Below are 19,665 nucleotides of genomic sequence, written 5' to 3'. Positions count from 1 at the left end.
CCATACAATTTCTATTGAGTGAGCCTCATTTAATTTCTGCAATAAATTGGCAGGTCTATACAAATAGATGATTTTCCCATTCCTTGTTTCTTTCTGAGACAATCATCCATTCTCTAAACTGAATGCTGAAAAGATCCTTCACTGCCCAAATAATTCAGTACTGTTAAATAGCATCCAACAAAGAAATTAGACAAATAAAGACATTAAAAAAAAAAAAAGTTTCTTAACATCTCTCCATAACCTGAGAAATCGAAAAGATTTCCCTGTTAAATGTACAGCTATATCAGGACATATTTTAATGTGAACATTGGAAATTTTGTTTACATTATACAAATTATTTAATCTTAAAATCCAGTTTCATAGTATAGGTGTTCAGGCTTGAAAATTATCTGTATTTACTTGTTCACTAAAAAGTAACCAAATTTATAAAATGAATGAAAATACTCATTTCTGAAAATCTGTTAAAGCATATGTCAGTTATTGAGCCTAGTTTATGAAGGATAGTAGGCTGTGGGTATTGCAACTAGAAACATATTTATAGAAAAGGAAAAGTGTTCTGATAAAGGAAAACCTGGTTTGGAAGGACAGCTGCTTGGGCAAACCAATAAAAATATTACAACATAACTCAAGTTACAACATAACTTGAATGTAATCTTATAACTAAATAGTCCTCAACATGTGATTTATCCAAATGCACTGTCAGCTACCACTGGATGAGCCATAAGCCCAAACTGGCAGTAAGTCACAGTATGATGAGTAGTGTACAAATTCAAAGATCAGCCAAACAGTTTGTACTCTTAGGGGGTTTACATGATGCTTAACTCTAAGAGGGATGGGTTAATAGAGCATGAAAGAAGCATTAAGAGCATAATATACTTAGAATGGAAATTGATAGTCCTTCATAAAGGACTTTTGCACAGCAATCTTGAGAACTCTGTTGTAGCTAAAGACTCCTATCTCCCGAATGAAGCATCTCTCTTTGGCTGCTTATGTCTTTGCCTAATAAGAAAATATGGGAGGATATTGTCCAAGTCACCATCCAAGATTTTGAAAGTGTCAGTTAAGGACAATACAGTGCTTTTAGAAAGAACTGTCTTGAACTAACAGGCATGAAAAATGGAAACATCTCTACTCTTGATGAAAGGACATAGAGTTTGAAAGAGAAGACTGACTGCAATTTTTATATAAGGAATGTGGGTTCCATGAAAATTTACTCAAAATTTTACTCAAAAATTTACTGCCATGAAAATTTACTCAAAATTAACAAAACATATTAATGTTGAAAATGTATTATTTTGAAAATGTGTGAATAAACCACTTTGTTGGAAACTTCTGGGACATAATTTCATCTGTTACTAAATGTAATTGAACAAGAAAAGTCTGAATTTCAGTTATTTATAAGTTAATTATGTAAAGCAAATAATAATGTTCTGCTATTTAGTGAAATGTTTTGCTACTTTAATGCTGCATTATCACAGCCATTTTATTGTCCTCTTAATGACAATGTTTTTTTAAATAGATATAAGTATTTACATTTTTCTGAACATCATAATGTTTATCCTTTAAGTACAACACAGTTCTAATCTTTTTTTTGTTCTTCCTACAAAACCACAAAATCTACTGCTGAGTTCTAAATTTCAGAATAACTGAATGATCATAAACAACAAGCATCCCAAATGTATCATGCATAATTATTAGATTCTTTCTCCATTAGTCCTTCTGCTTCCTGCAGTTTCAGTTGCCCAGTGAGTTATATATTTAAGAGGAGGAAAGAAACCTACTGACTACAGAGTCAAATTCAGTTAATATGGCTCACACTAGTAGGACAGTGCTTGTAAGTCAGCAGGTTGAATTTGCTGTCCCTTTTGTCCATTACTGCCTGTGAACATAACCAACAAATGTTTGCAGTCAAGTGTTTTTCACTGCACTGAAATTCCATGGTATGAGATTCTTGACAAACTTTCACGACCAAAGTTCTCTTTGCCTCTTTTCCAAAGGCATTCTGCTTAGGCAGCACAAGTAAATGAAGTACTTAAAAAAGTATATCTGCTGAAAAACATGAAAATACACCCTGTCTTGGTATCTGAAGTCAAGTGTAACCAAAGAAACAACCTTCTAAAGGAGCAGCAAAAGACCAAGTTGTTAGCTTTTATATATAAATGTATACACTCCCTGAAAATAGGTTCTTCTAATTGATTGCCAAGTCCATGAGAACACTTCAATACATTATTTTCTGAAAGCAGAAAGCATGACTGTGGCTTTGAAAGAATTCCGCTGAATATGCAAGGTTAACATGGTGTTTAAAGGCAAAAGAGAAATTCAGCAGGGGAACTTCTTTTCTTCAAATAGTTGTTACAGTAATCAGAGCCCTGTTTTATAGATGGGTTATCAAAGGGACTGCACGCAAAAAACCTCTGCCGTATTCAGTACCTTGTTCTCATTATGCTTGTTGCTAGTAGCACTAATCATCCCTGTATTTTTACACTGAACAGTGACATTGTGATTTCAGCCTTGAGAACAGAGGGAGAGAAAAAGATGAATCTAGCAGTTTTTCGGGTGTATAAATCTTTTAGGATCAGTTATTAGGAGATAATGATTTCAATACATACCCACACACCTTAAATTGTCCTAATTCTGAACAATTTTAAGTTAAAACTCCTTCCTGTGATCTTTCCAAGTTCCATTGCTGGTTTAAAGAGAGGCAGGCAGAGGAGGATGCGTTCTGGTCTACAATGCGATTTATAACATACAACCAAGTAGCTGCCCTTTGGGTCTGGGCAGAACTACACAGTCAGTAGTTTAGGCATATCTAAGGTGTTACAGGATGACTCAACCTTCTTTAAAACACATGGGTAAGAAAATGCAGAAAGCAGACAACAAGGTTTTCAGAGGATAATTGGAGTAGAGCCCTTTTAGAACATTTGATTATATGATGTACTGAGGATATTAACAAACTGGAAGTAAATCAATAGCCAGTTGCCATGCCTGAAAAACTCAAAAAAAAAATATCTATCAGGCATTTGTGTTTCTGATAGAAAAGGGCTAAACTACAGAGTATCTGGACGTTTAGACAACATGTGGGTGGTTTTTATCCAGGAAGAGCGTACCAGCTGGAAAGATGACCTGACCTGTTTGAACTCCTGGTCCATGCTTGGAGCTGTTAGCAAAAGTTAGCTGTTTCCAGGCTGGCCTAATCCAAAACCATAGTAAACAGCTAAAGAATGTCTAGAGTTCATATTTGTGCCCATACCCTGGCATTACTGAGGCTACCAGGGAGTTTGTAGCCTGTTGCTCCTTAGGAACACCTCTAAAATGGCCTGGGGAAATGACTGCAAACAGAACTCTAAGGGAAACTACTTCTCAGTACACCTGGTATGTTCAACTGTATAAAATATCAACACAAGCAAGAAATAACTACAATGCATTCATGAAAAAATCCTGAGGTCTGACTGTCTTCTTGTTTGCGGCATGTAACACGAAAAGGATGATGAAGAAAATTACATTCTTTTTACTACACATTTGGATGGTATGACATGAAAAAATGTAGTGTTTAACAAAAGCACCAGCATTACTGCTATCTAAGGATGTTGCCCTTATCTGTGGAATGGTTTCAAGTACCAGCACTGGGAATGATATCATTAAAAAACTGTTTACTACCTATGGCTGTCACTCCTACAGAGCTGCATGAAGCCTGAGGTCAAATTTGAACTGAGATGTTAGAGACAAACTTCCTCAGCTAAAACATGAATTCAAACTCTTTGGGGATCTTTCAAGGAAGACAAATGGAGAGACATCCTTTATTTTGAAGTTACAGGAGGAGTAAATACCCTGGAAGGAAAAGAAAGATAGGGGGAAAAATCAACTGCTGATTGTGAATGATTTGATACTGAGTTAGTTTAAATACTGAGAACATACAACAATTAAACCAAAAGCAAGATTATTGCTGAATGCATTTTTAACTCTAGTGGCTGAATTACACTGTGCATGATTATTGACTAGTACAAGACTTATAACAGGCAGCTGCTGCTTAATTTTACCCGACAACACTCAGTTTTCAGTTTTCCTTTTTTAATGTAATCCACTAGGAAAAAAAAAAAAAAAAAAAAAGTTGTTAGGAAATTAGAAATGGATTAGAAAAGTGATTTGTTTTCCAATTCCTCAGTTCAGTCAACAACACACACACACACACAAAAGGGAAAAAAAAAAAAAAGGAAAAGAAAACCTAGCAATATAGGCATTGTTGTTTCATCATCTGTAAGAAACAATTTAAACGAAGACCAAATTAATCAATGTACAGATAGCCATTTTTACATATCAAATTTGCTGTTATGCAGAAAGAAAACAAAACAAAGCAAAAACAACTCTACAACAGTCTTACTCTAATTAAAGTAGGAATATTATTGACTCATAAATCAAGAAGGTATGGTTTGCATTATGTAGAATACACAAAGTTAAACTCAGTCTTCGAGTAAAGCATTGAATTCATGACATCATCAAGCAAGATGGAGTAATTACCAACCACTAATTAATAACTTTATGGTAACCTTGTTTTCCCTGTACATGAAGGTTTTTACAAAACAAGATCTTTTTTGGGGGGGGCGTGGGGGTGGGTGTTGTAGAAATGAATATTTAAATAGCTGTTTCCAGCTAGAGTTTTCTGCTCTTTTGGGACTGAACATTTCTAATTAGGCTTGTATAGCCCTTAGCCAAATTACTAGAGAAGACTTTTCACTGTTTTCTATGCAAAAATGTAGGCCAGTCAGCATTACATTGAATTTTCCCTCAAAAAAGTACACTCTTCTAAAAACAGTGCACATGTTCCACTGGGTGCTTACTTTTTCAAGAAACTGTATTAAGATATTGTTATAACTAACACCAGTCCATATGATAAAAAAGGTATTAATTGTAGAAATGCACTGAAACAAAATTTAAAAATAACACCATAGATAGCTGTTAACATCCTAACAGACTACTTCTGAGTAATCAGAACAGTCTGGATGGTGTGGTTACTTTGTATGTTGTGATACTACATTAAGGTTTAGATAATTCTAATATTTTTATTAGAATTAAGTGAAAATAAAATGATTAAATGCAGTGTTGCAGTCAATATGAAGTGGAATAATTAGTCACAACCTCTTTTGCTATTAGTGGCTGAACTCTCCTTACCCAGACTTTGTACTAAGCGGTGTAAAAATGAATGGGAAAAAGAGGTTTCATCGGGGCATATCCCTAGAGAGAAGTATATCACAAGTCCTTAAACCCCTCACTAAAAACATAAGATGTTGCTCTTGCTCTCTGTCTGGATACAGGATTGAAGCACCGAGTCACTCAAATGTTGCATGTAAACCAGCTCCAGAAGATATCATTTTGCTGTTTCTCTTGTTCTGTTATTTTTCTGAAGTAGTAGCTAATAATAATTTTTCCCGCTTTTTGAAATGGACCATGGCATTTGTGTAATCTTTCTCCTTCCTGTATGAACACTCCCCTGAGTTTCCACTGGGTCCTTCCAGTTTAACCACCCTCACAGTGTCACAGATAACCTCATCATCTTTATTCTCAGAATGTCCCGTTACTAATCTCCAGCTCCTCCACTAAACCTCTGCCTCCTCTGCTGCCAACAGACTTGATGTTCACTGTGATGGCAGCTGTGTGTTCACTAGCATAGCTTTGCCAGCATTTGGGAGACAGCTTTTTCACTTTGGCTCACTGGTGCATTGTCTTACTAATGATGGGGCCAGGGCAGATATAGAACAGAAAGTTCAAGAGACTTTACAATGGGAAAGGATGGAATAACATCTAGTATCTAATTGACTCATAGTAGTTAGAAGTGAGTGAAAATGAATATTTTCCCCAAACCTCTGACTTAAAAAAGATGTACCAATATAGTTCTGCATGTTTAGACTATCTATGCAAAAGTCTGTGTTTGATTGGATCCTGCATAGATAGCTTTTAGCTTCAGCAACATGCTGAAGGGTAAATTCTAGAAAGTTAAACACACATGTTGTAAAGATGTAAATGTACCCATTGAAAAGGTTTGAATTTACTAATTGTAGGAATCCTTGAGCACTTCTGCATAATGAAGATAATGGAGATTCCTGATTTGCATAAGGCATGTGTCATAGCTAATACAGAGGAAACAGAGAGAAGCTGGTAGAATGTATGAAGCTAGGGGTGATAAATACGTGAAACTTACTCTTACCAGCATTCTCTTCATAAGTGAGCAGTAGTGGGATCATAGGGAAAAAAAAAAATAATAAAATCAAACAAAGCTGAACTGTAGTTCATCCCTCAAAGCCTGTCAATGCAAGTGAATCTTTAGGCCATGAGACTGTCCTTACAAGTCCTTACCACTGAATATTGTCTGACTAGGTGAGAATAAGTAAATCTTGTGGCTCAAATAGACTTGCACTCATTTATTAACACATAATTCACCCAGGCTGTCAGATTTCAGAGCTAAGAAAGCCTGTCTAGGTAAGGAATGGACTGCCACTGTGACTATACCAAGAAAGCCTCTAAATGGAGAGAGCTTATATCAGAATAGCAGCTCTTGAAACAGCAGTTTGCATTGCTCTTCTAAATGAAGGGTGCTATATCAAAATAATCAAAAATATATATCAAAAAGAGGGTTGTTTGTTTATGTTTTCAGTGTTACTGCTTTTTCTTGTCTTCCTTTGTTGTTCTTGTTGCTGTTGTTTGGAATACATGTTGGGCTGGCTATGCTGGGTTGGTAGTTACTAATAGGTAATTCTAATATCAACATATTAAAGCTACAGAAGCATTTAAATGCATGTCCAAACATTCTAGCTTCCTAATTAATAGCAAGAAGAATGACAATGAGCTCTTAAAAAAACAAATCTCAGACTATGCAAGGCTGTAAAAATCATCATTAATATTCTGAAATATACTTGAGAGCACATCTGAAGCCAGTAAAGAAATTTAGCACAAATGTCAGCAAGATTGCTGGAGATCTTTGTTTCCAATTAGAATCAAACAACTTAGCAAAGATGAAGATCTTAACTGATTCAAGAATATTAGAAAGGAGATATATTTTAAAATTGAAACGACGTATAATTGTGAAGACCTTGGCATTTAAGAACATTTGTTTCATGTAATACCCTTGCAATATTTTTATTACAGCCCCTTACAATATGTCAGAAAACCAGACCTGAAGAACTGTTCATGATTATTCCCAGAAACATGAACCATTCTTCACAAACAGCTGTGAAAAAGAGGGAGTATTGCACCAGACTTAGTGTTCAGTAGGTAGTGGCTATTATTATGAAATGTCACATTACACCAAAATGTTTAAATAAAATCACTATTCTACTACTTTAAGGTACTACATAAAAAAAAAAAAAAAAAAAAAAAAAAAAAAAAAAACCATTAGTAGACCAGAAAATTGTTTTGATACTGTTATCAGCACCTTACTCCAGCTTAAATGATCCTAGTCTGACATTGAAATGGCAACAGACATAACTCAACAGCAACATTTTCTGTTCTAAAATAGCATAGTTATATTAGACTTTAGCACATTAATAAATTCTGACAAAATGTATCTAAAACACAGAGTACTTGTGTTTGCAGTGCATAAAATGGAATAAAGTAGAAGTGAGAAATAAAATGATAAACAACTTAATTGTTCCTGATGTAACTGGTAAAACAGAGCTGGGAGCCAACTGATGTTTTGAGTTTGCAGCAAGTTATTTTCACAAATATTTTCAGTGGCTGAACCTCCATCATTTTTTATTTGTAGTTTGAAAATCTGTCAGATGAACTGTCACCTTCCATTATTAATTAAAATATGAAGAAGAGCTCTGTTACTAGTATTTTTCCCCCTAAACTTGATGATGAATATAGGACAAGCTTTCATACTGTGGTTTGATTCATTCAAGAACTACTCTTATGGACACGTTAGAAGATCTAAACAAAACACAAATCAATATGCATATGGCTTTGTTCTACAACCTTAGGCATCGTATTGTACATTCTTTTTTCTCTCTCTTTTTTTTTTTCTTTCTCTTTTTTCTTTCTCTACTCCATAAAGAATAGACAGGAATAAAGTAGAAACAGCAGAAGCAGAACCTTATAAGCAGAACCTTATAGCTGTAATCAAGCTGTCCTTAATAAATTTAAAGAATAAGTTGAAAACTACCTGCCATCAGGCCTGAGAAACTATACACCACCAGTCCTCTCTCCTAATTTAAAGCTGAAAGTCATCCAACTTTCTAATGAGGCAGGGGCTCATTAGGAGTTCTCTGTTATTAGGGTGGCAAAAAACGAAGGTTCTAGGTATTTTTAGTTTATAATTTATATGGTCTTATTATAGTTTAACAAAAATATGGGATTTGCAATACATGCAAATATTAGTCTATTAAAGACACCAAAAACTCCCTTCTCCCAAAAATCTTTAACAGTACAGCTGTTTCAGAAAATAAGGCCATGAAAGGAATACACCATTCCACTAACATGTAAAAGTATTGATTTTTTTTTTTTTTAACAAAACCTGCTTTGATTGATGAAGTTATGAAATGCATTTAAGTTCACATGAAAATCTAGTCAAATTTGAAAATGATTCAGCTTACATAGAATCCTCCTTACATAGGTCTCTCCTTACCTCCAAAGAGATTTTGTTCATCTTTAGCGCAGAGATTGTCTTCCCCTGTAAACCAATATCTGTGAAAACCATTAAGTGTGTATCTCATCCATATGGCATATTGAATTTCACAAAGGGTGACAACTTGTAGGTGCCAGTAGTTATTATATATTGCTTGATAAGACCAACAGAGTGGATCTAAATTTTCCAAAATCGTAAGACCATATAAAAAGAAAAAAGGGCCTTCCAGTTACAGCAGTTACTTGGTGACCTAGACATCAGAATGCTTGCATGGAACTATATATAATTCTCTGATTGCAGTAAATCACTTAAATTCAGTCTTTCAGAGGAGACTACCAACTACATGTTCCTCATTTTCTGTGTGTCTAACTTGAGACTGTAGACTGATTTATAGAAGTGCAAATGCGGTCACTAGAGATTGCGCTTTGAATGTATAAAATGCAATATGAACATTCTGCAAAATCAGAGCCTGCATCTGTTATTCTGGAGGTTTAGAATTTCTAGCTCTCTTTCATTTAATCAGTAAAGGGCAACAAGTCTTACTTTTTAGAGTGGGGATAATACACTGTTCACCTTACAAGATGCTATGGAAATAAATTCACATCTCTGTGATACAGACAGATACGATTTTAAGGTATAAAGAGAGGCATTGGTTCACACATCACCATGTGATATGTAGAGAAAAGGATGCAAAATGAACTGTTTTCAGTCACTTGAAGAAAAATAGTTCAGTAACATAAAATAGATACTATCATAAAATGGAATTAATATTTTAAATTTAAGTGTTTATTCTGATCTTTGACATGATTGTAATTCATTCCTATATAGTTCTTTTAGAAATATTTTTTTAAGAGTTAAAGTTATCTTTTGAAATGCAACAAATTGAAACAATGTTTTTCTGTGTGATAGACAATAAAAAACTTCAGAATATCTACTCCAGACACCTAACCCAATTTGTAAGGCTTACAAATTGTAAGACTTTAGCTTCTATACACTGAGAAGAATTAGTTAGCTCTGTGGGGGAGGTAAGGAGTTCTACACAACGGTGAGGAAATGCACAAAGAGATTTCTATAATGTTATTTTTAGAATGGGAATGACACAAATTTTTGGTGCAGTCATTTCCTATATATTATAACACAAATTTGCTAACTCCACAAGTCAGAAAGAAGAAAGTTCTCTTTCATTTAAACAGGATGATCCTTAAAGTATTTCTTGTTTCCTTGTGTCTTCTGACTTTTTTATTTTTATATTGCTCCTGGCAAAATGAAAATTAAGCTTTTAGATTATTTGTTGTCCGTAAGCAGCACAGAAAAAAATAAAATATTAAAAACAAAGTAAAATAAAAACTCTGCAAAACCTTGTATCAGTAAGACACTTTACACTGTAAGAATTCACCCCCTTCTGAATTAATGGGCATTTGCTACCAACATTAAAAAAGGCACTCACATCCTTGTATGTTTTATGCTTTGCCAGATTTGTGCTGTTTCCTTCAACTAAGAAGCCATTTTAAATAACTCCACTTATAAATATAAATTATGTGCTATGTATATAAGAAGCTTGACTGAAAAAAAAAGAAAAAAGGAAACACCTTTGTAGGTAAATTCCAGTCTTATTCACACAAGTTTACTCATGAAAACTACAATCATATCTGTCAAATCAGCTGTTGTTTAACAGAACTGTTGAAAAAAATCTAATTCTCCATTATTTATTTAATTTGATATTATTGAATATCTGTCCTTGCTAACTCTTCTGAAAATTGAGTGCTTTTTTTTTTTTTTTTTTTTTCAAGGAAACAAAGACTGCTGCTGCCACCCATGGTGAAAACATCCTCATGTGCCCTTGAGGGCCCAATCCAACTGATCTGAAGACAATGTCTATCTTTTGATGGACATCAGTGTATGGTTGAATCAAACCTGAAGGGACAGGCTGACTGAAAAATGAAATACCAAGCTCTAAAAGTAAAAGCTCATCTCAGCCAGTCCATACCGTATCAGCTTTAATGGGCTGAATCTGCCCTCAGTCCTTGGCCATTTTATGAACCTCAGAATCAATGTGGTGTTTAGCGCAACATGGTGATAGAGAGTATGCAAGGAAGACAAAAATCACAATAAAATTTCGTGCAAAAACCTATAGATAGTTTTACATGCAAGAACATGACTTGCTCTAACCAAAGGTTAGAAATTCTTATGATTTTCAATGCTTTGTGCATGCTTCTGAAAATATTAAAAAGAATATAAGAAGTCAGATATCTAATTGGAGAAATCAACATGCACATTTCTGATTATGCAGACAAATAGACATCCCCATATAATGTGACTTTTAATAGAAAACCTTTAATGTAGCTGCTAAAGTAAAAGAATATCCACATGGGGTACTGCAGGCTGAATTCATTAGTTCAATTAAAGTAACTAGCTCTGCACAGCTCCACTCAAAGATTGGGAAGGAGACAGCTCTGCTTGAACATTTCATTTTAATTGTGATAATATTGCCATTCTCCTCATGAAAGTCTTTAAAAGTATTTTGCATTCATCTAAAATATATTCTTCTTTTATTAAATGCAAAGAAAAGAGAAGGATAGTCTTAAATATAAGAGAAGGAAATCATTAACAATCTAGTGTAATGATAATACTGTAATGTGAATTAGGACATCCTGAATGCAGCTTAGTATCAGAGTTTAACATAAATTTATAGTTTTTTTTTTTTTTAATATATAATTATTATTATTTTTTTAATGTCTGTGGAATAAAGTAAATTTAGGTCACAGAAACACAAGGAAGCTTTTTTTTTTTTTTTTTTTTTTAAATCAAATTTAAGCTGAAAAACGAACATATTTCTTTTACTAATCAGTGGGGGAAAAAAAAGTTCTGTTTTTCTCCAAAGCAACTTTTGCTAGCAGTAGCTGAATTAATCAACAATAATTCATGGAATAGTACCAGTTAAGCCAAGTTTGCATTTGTTTTATGTCAGGAAAGCAATGCAAACCAGAATGGGTGGTTCTGATTCACAACTTCTAATGAAGCTGTCACAAAACCAAACCAACCATTTACTCTCAGCTGAAATGATAATATTGTCACAGTGCTTCAGTTTTTACCTTTTCTTGAATCTATATAAAATATTTTCAGACTTTCAAAGGAAGTACAGAAAATGGTTTTTCTGCTGCAAACATGAAGAACATCTGTTTTTCCACAATCTCCCTTTGATGAATGGCTCAAATACAGTCTCTAAGAGGAAAATTTTGCCTTACAGTGCAGAATGTTTCTGGAATAATCCTTTGGGCTCTTATTCTGACCATTTAATATCATCTAAGCTGTGGTTCTTTTTATTGTTTCAGATCAAGTAAATACAATTATCTAACTATAAAGCATAGTAATAGATAAGTTTCCCCAAGGAAAAGACTCTGTTCTGATAAAAACACTGAGTAATGCATCATCAGTGCTCTGTGCATCTTGGAAGACAGTAACGCTCCAAAGACTGAAATTCAACTTTGTGAAAGTTGGTTTTAATCATCCTTAAAATTACCAAAATTTTTGCAATGGTAATTCCCTCACTAAAAGGCATATTTCAGCATGGATAGTACAGAGGGCTGCAGGGTAGTGGGGTCAGCTGTTGTTGGAAGAGGCTCCCTCTAGTCTTGCAGATGTCGGTAAGCTCTCCCTGAAACACAGTAGCTTCAGGGATAAACAACAGAGACTTCAGCTTGTCCTGCTATTCTGAATCAGCCTGCCAACTTCAGATATGAGCAAGTGACTGAGATTATAATGGTTATGTTGGAAGTGTTGGAGAACATGCTAGAAAGTGAAAAAAGTTTTTCATCCTTAGTAAGGTACAGGTAAGTAGGAGAATATTGAGCAGTTTGGGTGGTCAATTATGCTGGAATTCATTTAAAATTTAGACCCTGCTCAACACAAACTAAAGCTACTATTAAAAATCCACTTCAGCAATGTTGTCTTCCTATCTAATGTGCAAGATCATGACAAAATACTGTTTTTAATCAAAGTCAGCAGGCATGTTAAACTGTTGAGACTGTATCATTTTATATCATGTAATTCTCTGCTGCAAATCAAGAAGCGCATATTTAATATCTGAGCATGAGAGACACCTTGCTGACATCTTTGGGTCTATTTCTATGCTTGAAGAGAAGTAAACAAAAACAAAACGACAACAACAAAAGCATGGTACTCCTTACCTTGAAAGGGAAATTTTTAAAAGAAAGATGAGTGTATACAAAGAATACAGATAGGTTTCTGTGCTGGCCCATAAAGGGTTTCTAGCATGCAGTAACCTGGTCTGCAACCCTGATCCCCTCATTGCCTCTGTATTTCATATTTCTATTATCTATTGATAAAATATAAAACTGGCAGCAAGTACTGGACCCAAAGACTTCCAGTGGCCTAGGTGGTAAATGACAGATAATGCACTGCTCTTTCTAACCCGGGGCATTGTAGTGGCTCAGCCTAATCACCAAGACTGAGAGTACATTGGCCCAGCACAGCTGCAGTTTCATATTTAAGGCATTAGCAGGAAATTTTTGATCTAAGTAGTACAAACATTAAACAGTACACAGGATACAAGTCTGTTAAAAAAAAAATGAAGTTCTATGAATTACATAAGCATAGATCCCTATGGACACTGCTCTTAGCTTGCCAGTGTTCTAGAGTAGAGTTTTATATGATTCTAGGTATTTCAAAGCTTGTGGGAAAAAAATAAATAAAAATATAGCTCAACAAACAAGGGTACAGACCAGGGTATATCCCTAGATAGTCCAGGATTCCAGCCCACAAGTGTGCAAGAACAAGCCAGGGGCTTAGTATTTGAAGAAAACATTTTGTAAAAGCTCCAAGGCTGGACCTAAGAACTATTTCATCAGAATTCATCATCCAAGAGAAATTTGCACAAGACTCCCCTTCTTTCTTTATTCTTCACACATCAGACACGTCAGAAAGGGGATGAAAAGTGAACACTGAGAAGGAATTTTGCTTCATAGCTGTCATGAATGTTTCTCAGAAGGCAAATAAGCATTTGAAAATATAAGGCTGTACATTAACAGTCCCTTTGTCTGTTTGCTGATTGTCAATCAAATGTTTTGTTTTTCTTTCACTGATGAGAAGAGGAAGAAGACAAACAGAAGAAAAATCACATTAAGATGAACAAGGATTCCCCAGAATAGAGCCTTCCACCTCAAGGTCTCTGCCTTCCTAGATTCAAAGAAATGGTATGTAAAATTAAATGTGTAAATGCATCAGTATATAAAAGTAGCATGACTTCACTCAGACAATCTGACTCAGTTGATGATTTGACACAAACCTTTTAAGTACACTTGAGAAAACAGTCTGTGTTGAGCTTTTTCAAAGAGCAGTATGCCGCAAAAAAATCCTTTTTTTTTTTTTCTTCTTTTTTTTAACCTTCTGAGATTTCTCAGTCTTCTCAGTGCACCTGCAAAAAAGAAGCAGCCCTTCACTCAGAAAGTAGGTTTGTGTTCACTGGCTTCAGAAACATTTAACTGGTTAGTATAAATGTGATGATATTTGGCAGGTGGCAGCGTATGATGATAGAATCAAAACACCATGGCCCAGTGTCTTATTGTAAGGCACTATTATATTAACTACAAAAAGCATTTTTGCCCCATATACAAGGTTCATTGATTTCTGGCTTCTCGTATTTCTGCAAGCATATTTTCCTTGTTTTGTTGCTGAAGTTCCTGACTCAGCAAATCATATGAGTGTGTAACAGCATAAACTCATTTGATTTGTTTGCCTGCATAGTGACCATAAGTGGCTTCAAAATAGGGTGGTTGGAAATACAATACATGGCAATATACTTTGAATCAGCTGGTCCTTGAAAGGGAGGTAAAAATCCCTGTGCTGCACCTATCTTTCTCCACCTCCTCTTGTAAGTCTGCATCTGCAGAAGTATGGTTATTAGTTCTGGTATTTAGGTTAAAAAATAACCACCTATTCAACTCCAAAGCAAATTAGAAACTATGGGTAAAGAAAAATAATGTTATGTCTTGACTCTGTTTCAGAGGGACAGTGCTCTAGGGAAGGATCAGAACATTAAAGTTACACAAACAAAACAAGAGGGTTAGTCCATTTTCATCAGTGCTGCTGCCTTTAAATGTATGTTAAACAATGTAATAAAAAAAGAGAGAGAAGCTTGAAAAATAATCTTCGTGCCTTTCCCATCAGTCAGATGATCATTTTCATTAATCAGTTTCTAAACAGTATATGAAGTAGAACACCAGTTAAAAATCTCATGTATATACCTTATTCACATTAATTGTCTTAGTCCCCTTTTTAACAGTGCAGGTGACCATAGAGAGCAACACAGAAAGGAGGAAAAAAAATGGAATAATTCTAATCAGGAAAAAAAGTCAGAGGATAAATTTCCTTATGAATTGAATGCACATTTTTTCAAATGTAAGTTAGTTCAGAGGAGGGCTACTAAGATGATAAGAGGACTGGAACACTTGTATGAGGACAGGCTGAAAAAAAAAAAGCCTGTTTAGCCCAGAAAAAGAGAAGACTGAGGGGAGATCTCATCAATGTATATATTGGTTAAGTATTGGAAGGGAGGGTGTCAAGAGGATGGAGCTGGTCTCTTTCCAGTTGTGCCCAGCAACAGGACGAGAGACAATGGGCACAGGAGGTTTTAACACAGCTGAAAATGAGAGGGCATTTATCACTGTGAGGGTGATAGAACACTGGAACAGGTTGCCCAGAATGGTTGTGGAGTCTCCTCCTTCTCCGGGGACATTCAAAATCCACCTGCATGCCATCCTGCATGAAAGGCTTGAAGTGATCCTGCTCGGCTGGGTCTGGATGATCTTCTGGATGATCTTCAGAGGTCCTTTCAAACCTCGGCCATTCTGTGATTGTAAAAAAATTAAAATTCCTCATAAAGTAAAACCTATATTTGAATGCGTGATTAGGTTAAAAATGTAAATACTGGCTGGACTGGAAAATATGCTTTGTTTCAACTTTCTTATTTGAACTTGGTCAGTTACTGAAATTTCTAGATGGTAACAAAATTATGCAAATGAAGAAATTTCAAGCACAAAGATTTCTATAGTTGAAATTCAGTTGTTGGCATTATTAACACCAGTATGCTTTTAATAACATGCTTTCAATTTCTCATAGGGTTATTATAAGACTATTATGAAACAATTCTGTTTGCTGTTATTATTATTTTGAATATTAGCTTGCATAAACAGTATGGCTTAAGGTACCATACTACAGCACAAGCATTTCAAAACCTGGAGTAGAAATCTGTCCCATGGCTGAAATTCACTGCTGCTCTAAGCCATCGTGGCTACACTGTAGTCAGTGGTGATAAACAGATTTGCACTGGTCAGAGACACTACTAGTATGTTGTCCTCTACCTCAGAAAGAGATTCTGAATACATATATATGCCTTAATTTGCTTGTTAATTTATAAAGGCAGGTATTTCCAAATAAGAATGAAGAAGGAACTTCTACAGAAGAGTCCCCAACAACATCAATCTCCCACATCAAGCACAGTGTCAAAATGAAGCCCAATTTGTACTTTTGCTAGCCAAACCAATCATAAACCTCCTATGTCAATGAGAAAAAAATGCAAGCTATATAAGAAAGGTTCAGGAGACACAGGAGAAAGCACTTAGAGAAAATTGCTTATTGAAATTTCCACAGCTGGTAGTAGTCTACAAAAGGATCATCTGGTCAGCGAAGGTGTAAAGGGAGGTGAGACTAAAAACAGGGATGGGGAGAAGGAACAAAATATATATTTTCTTTGTATAAGATGTATTGTATTTGTATTATATAAATGTTTTTTGTATTTCTTTGGATAAAATTGTTTTGAGAAAGGCTGTGTCTGAATTTAGCTATTAAGTGTTAATGCCAATGCTTATTCTTATTTTACTATTTTCCTATTAATAAAAAAAAACACAACAACACACAATTAATAAAATGCATCATTCATTTCAGTGTGGACTTAAATGTTCATTAGGGACTTAATAAATACAAATAAACTATGTAGCATATAGAGTGAAAGAGTTCTCAGTTCTATCTATAAATGCAGTCAGAAGGAGATTCTTGGCTGCTGACTAAAAATGTTCCTGGTAAATAAGAAAATGCGTCAAGTCTATTAAGCAAGAAGGGCAACATTGTATCTGCATTACTATGTGCATACAAAGATGGCTGAAGTCAGTGTTAAAACTTCTTTGCTCTAATCTGTCTTTGGACAAGGTCCACAAAATTCTGACAGCTAGCGTTCATAGGCACTAGAAGAAAGAGGAGGGGGCCAGGAGAGCACAAAGCACCTCATTAAATCATTCTGGTCTGTGGCATTGGTCTTTTTATAAATTATTTTGAGCCACGCAGTATCAATAAACATATTCTCATGCTAATTTCTTATGCGTGAAGTTTGGTAGATTCGCTGGGAGTGACATGGTTATGCTACATCTCACAAAAAGTCTTTGTCATCTACTAAGAAAGATGCCAGCATGTTATCTGCTAAGAAACCCATGCACGCTGTGTGCTTCTTTACTGATTCTTTTTCATCCTTTCTACCTGTTCCAAATTTTCACATGTCTAGGTCCTAAAACAAGGGTTTTAGTCCAGAAATACCTATTAAAGCAGTTCTTCTCAGCTATGGTGGGAGCACGTGGCATCACCTGGAGGATTTCTGTCAGGATGTCATTCCTCCAGATCCTTAAGCAAGACCTGGTTTGTAAAATTTGACTGTTGCATTATCTTCTCTTACAATATTTTCTTTTTGGTTTGTTTGTTTTATTTGCTTGTTTGTTTTCAATTTTGTGTTTTGTCTTGTCTCTTTGAATGATGGGGAGGCCTGTATAGCTTTTATCTTTGGAATATGCAAGAAGTGATAGAAACTTAAGCATCAAAGTGCTGTTTCAAAAGGATAAACCCATATTTTGATTAATTTACTCTGACATAATAAAAAAGAAGGCACAGATATATAACTTTAGATCTATATTAATCTCCTTAATAGCAACCATGTGCTCAATTTCACATAAGACAGTAAAGGTTAAAACAGCCTGATTTAAAAAAATCAAGTAGACCAAGGGGAAGTGAGAAGTTTATGCTGATGCCATTTTGCACAGCCATATTCTCCATGTTAAAGGATGTTTCATTTTCTTATCCCTGTAGCTTTCCCTTTATTCCACAAATCCCACTGAAAATCATAGAATCATAGAATATTCTGAGTTGGAAGGGACCCTTAAGGATCATCAAGTCCAACTCTTGACACCGCACAGGTCTACCCAAAAGTTCAGACCATGTGACTAAGCGCACAGTCCAATCTCTTCTTAAATTCAGACAGGCTCGGTGCAGTGACCACTTTCCTGGGGAGCCTGTTCCAGTGTGCTACCACTCTCTCTGTGAAGAACTTCCTCCTGATGTCCAGCCTAAACTTCCCCTGCCTCAGCTTAACCCCGTTCCCGCGGGTCCTGTCGCTAGTGTTAATGGAGAAAAGGTCTCCTGCCTCTCGACACCCCCTTACGAGGAAGTTGTAGACTGCGATGAGGTCTCCCCTCAGCCTCCTCTTCTCCAGGCTGAACAGGCCCAGTGCCCTCAGCCGTTCCTCGTACGTCTTCCCCTCCAGGCCTTTCACCATCTTCGTAGCCCTCCTCTGGACACTCTCCAACAGTTTCATGTCCTTTTTATACTGTGGTGCCCAGAACTGCACACAGTACTCGAGGTGAGGCCGCACCAGCGCAGAGTAGAGCGGGACAATAACCTCCCTCGACCTACTAGCGATGCCGTGCTTGATGCACCCCAGGACACGGTTGGCCCTCCTGGCTGCCAGGGCACACTGCCGGCTCATATTCAACTTGCTGTCTACCACGACCCCCAGATCCCTCTCTTCTAGGCTGCTCTCCAGCGTCTCATCGCCCAGTCTGTACGTGCAGCCAGGGTTTCCCCGTCCCAGGTGCAGGACCCGGCACTTGCTCTTATTGAACTTCATGCGGTTGGCGATCGCCCAGCTCTCCAACCTATCCAGATCCCTCTGCAAGGCCTTTCCACCCTCATTCGAGTCCACAACTCCTCCAAGTTTGGTGTCATCAGCAAACTTGCTCAAAATACCTTCTATTCCTACATCCAGATCGTTTATACAAATATTGAAAAGTACCGGCCCTAAAATGGAGCCTTGAGGGACCCCACTGGTGACCGCCCGCCAGCCTGACACAGCGCCATTCACCATAACCCTTTGGGCCCTGCCCGTTAGCCAATTGCTCACCCATCGTATGATGTTTTTATTTAGCTGTATGGTGGACATTTTGTCTAGTAGGATCCTATGGGAAAATGAATGCATTTAAAACAATTTTTACTACTTACATTGGTTTACTGGTATTAAACTTACTCAGTAAATTTTCCCGGTTTTCATAGTACTTAATTTCATTAAGACAATTAAGGCAATCTTGCCTGGTTATTATCTGCATGAAAGATCTCTAAAAATGGTAAACGATGAACCTAAAGGCCCCCAAAAGAAAAAATGTGGGTAGCCAACATTAAGCAATCCTTTTACTGCCATACAAGACTGTTCAGATTCAAAAGAAGGTTATGGTTAATGTTACTAACAGCAGCTATAAATCTAACAGAATTAATATAGAGATGTTTTCATCCACCATGAGTGTAAAGAAAGGTTTGAGCTAATCCCAGTTGAAATAGTTTCAGTTACTTACTTGGTCATGTTGTCCTTCCAATATTAAAAGCTGAAGCAAAAGCATGAGAATTACTGCTTCTACAAACAGCCTAGTTCTCTGTACTGGGCTTTGCACACTGTTGAGCTAAGCCAAATAAACAAAAACAACATAGCTGCTGCTCATCCTGCTTGATTTCTACTTTTTTTTTTTTTTTTTTTTTTTTTTTTTTTTTTTTTTTTTGCTTTGCCCCACCCCTTTCCCAGGTGATTGGTTGGGTGCCAGGTGGGTCTAATAGTATATAAGCTGCAGGTGTCCCACTAGAAAGCTCTTTCTGTCTGTCTGTGCTTTGATGGAGGGGAGGAACATGTTTTGTTTTTTTCTTCAGCCAGTTGCAGGGTTCTTTAGGTG

The 19,665-nt window shown here is 36.1% G+C and overlaps 1 long non-coding RNA gene across 3 annotated transcripts in view; it reads right to left on the bottom strand.

Moving 5' to 3' along the window:
• LOC106019465 (uncharacterized) overlaps positions 1–19,440 on the bottom strand; it is a 28,789-nt gene extending 9,349 nt beyond the window's left edge. Inside the window, exons 1-4 of one of the 3 annotated variants that reach the window (XR_001194322.5) lie at positions 19,297–19,440; positions 15,380–15,480; positions 13,920–14,048; positions 13,503–13,810 (exon numbers count right to left, since the gene is read on the bottom strand). This is a non-coding gene — a long non-coding RNA (uncharacterized lncRNA). Of the gene's footprint in view, positions 1–13,502; positions 14,049–15,379; positions 15,481–19,296 lie in introns of those variants that run through there. The other 2 variants (XR_011808575.1, XR_011808574.1) reach the window with 2 other exon arrangements.
• Between the last annotated feature and the right edge of the window lie 225 nt (positions 19,441–19,665).

This window comes from Anas platyrhynchos, chromosome 3, assembly GCF_047663525.1.
Source record: "Anas platyrhynchos isolate ZD024472 breed Pekin duck chromosome 3, IASCAAS_PekinDuck_T2T, whole genome shotgun sequence".
In the NCBI taxonomy this organism is placed as follows: domain Eukaryota; kingdom Metazoa; phylum Chordata; class Aves; order Anseriformes; family Anatidae; genus Anas; species Anas platyrhynchos.
The sequence above is the reverse complement of the archived record's forward strand: the minus strand, read 5'-3'. Positions and strand labels throughout refer to the sequence as shown.